Source organism: Elaeis guineensis, chromosome 11, assembly GCF_000442705.2.
Source record: "Elaeis guineensis isolate ETL-2024a chromosome 11, EG11, whole genome shotgun sequence".
Classification (NCBI taxonomy): domain Eukaryota; kingdom Viridiplantae; phylum Streptophyta; class Magnoliopsida; order Arecales; family Arecaceae; genus Elaeis; species Elaeis guineensis.
The window spans coordinates 65,750,353-65,753,179 of record NC_026003.2 but is presented as its reverse complement, the minus strand read 5'-3'; positions in this window follow the sequence as shown (position 1 = coordinate 65,753,179).

Below are 2,827 nucleotides of genomic sequence, written 5' to 3'. Positions count from 1 at the left end.
TCCCATTCTCCCCAAGATATGTCAGAAAATCATTGGAAAGGTATTCACCTCCTCGATTAGATCGAAGAATTTTAATACACTTTCCAGTTTATTTTTCTACCTTATTTCAAAATAGTTTGAACATTTCAAATGACTCTGATTTATGCTTCATTAAATAGACATACCCATACCTCGATAGGTTGTCTGTGAAGGTTATAAAGTAGAAATATCCACCTCTTGCACTTGAGCTCATGGGTCCACATACATCAGAATGTACCAAACCAAGAGTTCACTGGCTCGCTCACCTTTTTCAGTAAAAGGTGATTTGGTCATTTTACCAAGAAGACAGGACTCACAGGTTGGAAGTGATTCACAATCACCTACTTCAAGAATTCCTTCTTGAGCCAACCTGTTTATCCTGTTCTTATTGATATGACTTAGCCTACAGTGCCAAAGGTAGACTTCTGACACATTATCTATTCTAGGGCATTTACCGAAGGTTTGAACCACATTAATAGGTTGCGATAGAAAGTAAATTTTATTATTAAGTTGTCCAACAAATATTGTAACACCATTCAAAATAATATTATAAATATTTCCTTTTATTAAAAATTGATAACCGTTCATGGCCAAAAGACCTACAGAAATAATATTTAATAAAAAGCTTGGACAATAGTGACATTCACTCAAAATTATATTTCGAGAATTGATTACAAGGTTCATGATTCCTAATGCTAGAACTGAAACTTTACTTCCATCACCAATGTTCAGGAATCTATCACCTTCATCAAATCTCCTACTGACCTGTAGACCCTGCATCGAATTGCAAATATGATAAGGGCTTCCGGTATCCAATACCCAGGCAGTAGTATCACAAATGGAAAAGTTGCAAGGTGTTATCATATAAGTACCTTACTTCTTCTTTGGCCTGTTCAGGTCCAGGGAGGCAATGTATAGAGGACAGTTCCTCTTCCAGTGCCCCTGCTTCTTGCAAAAGAAGCACTCCGCCTGGCTCTGGTCGGGCTTGCGCTTCTTGGTCTGACCCTGTGCAGACGTCCCAGCATGCAGCTGTACCTTCTTATTCTTCTTCTTCTTGATCTTCTTCTTCCCTTTCTTAAAGGGTCGATGACTAGAAGAAGACCCTCCCACAACATTCACCGACTCCTTATGGAGCTGGTGATCCTTCTCAAAGTTCTGCAGCAACCCCAACAAGCCGTGGTAGTTCACTGCAGGCTTTGTCATCCGAAAATGAGTAAGGAAAGGGAGGAAGGACTTGGGCAATGAATTAAGGATCGCATCCTTACCGAGCTGTTTGTGCAGGACAAAGCTCAGTTTACTTAGGCGCTCAATCATTTCGATCATGTGCAGTACATGATCAGTGACTGAGGCTCCATCCCTCATCCGAGCATTGAAAATGGCACAACTAGTTTTATGCCTTTCAACATTGTCAGGCGTGCCAAAGGAGTCGTTCAACATTTGAAGCATCTCCTGTGGCTGGGCGTTCTCGAACCTGTGGCTGAACTCATCATTCATTGCCGCCAGCATAATGCACCGAATGGTGGTGTGGTCGCTGAGCCACTTCTGATAAGTGTCTCGGACCGTTCCTCTAATGTTCGGGGCTGGTTCCTCAGGTGCCGGATCCGTTACTACATAAAGGATCCTCTCATGCTCAAGGATGATTTTTAATTTTTGATATCAGCTATCGAAATTAGATCCCATGAGCTTGTCATTATCTAATAATGATCGGAGCGACAGGGTAGTGGCCATAGCTGCATAAAGAAAAATCAGACCTCTATTAGTACATAAATTATAAATACTAAAGACTTGGACTTTAGTCTAAAGTTTCTCCCAGTATTTTTACGAACTGGTAGCCTCAACCTCCAATTCGAGGAGTTACTTTAATTCCTTAGTGGGTACTAGAATCCACACAGACTACACATGAGTCCAACTTTGGTTGGTCAACCCATGTGGATCTATGGGTAGGTTCATAACCAGTTGTTTCTCTAAACAACTTTTAGTAATTGATTTTGCCCCAGAACCTAATCAGTAGGCTTTGGCCTCCACTGAAAAGACCTGGTTAGGTCCAACCATTAACATGATTTGATTTGGTGAATCAGACCAATAAATGATCAGGCCCGACTTTGGCCGGCCAACCTGACCACCATCAGAAAGACTCAAACCAAATTATCATATTATGAATGATAATTCTATTAGTCAATAAGCACTAGGCCTTTGGACCTCTAATGATTATTAAACTAATGGACTCATTATCACTCACTTAATGGGAGGCTATGACTTAGTTATCAATATAACTTAATCATTTTAGGGACCTAATAATTTTTGAGGATTTTATTAAAGGATAGATGAGAAGAAAATATCCAGTCAATTTCAATCATCCCACTGACTTCACCAAGTCAGATTAAAAAAAGATTTAATTAAAGCTGGCATTAGGAGCACCTAAATCAGTCAAACTGATTTACCTAATGACATGGGTGAGTCCTAATCACCAAGTGATCTAATCAAAATCTAATTCACTAGGTTGGATAGGTAAGTGAGATCAGTGGTGGGGATAAGCCATTAACTCGTCAGAGATCCAATCATTGTGAGTAGCTCCCGCTTAAAAACCACTGGTCAAAATGCCAAACTTACCTTAGACACCAACCGGTTCATTAGTTTTAATTTGATCAACTTAGTAAATAGGGTTCCACCACGTAGCCATAAATTAAGTCCATCTTGGTCTAGTTAAAGACATGGACCCATTCAACTACAACTATTACAGTTGAGTCTAGAGTATCTTTGACCTAATCTAATTCAATTTTTGATTAGATTTGACCAATTACTCTAATTT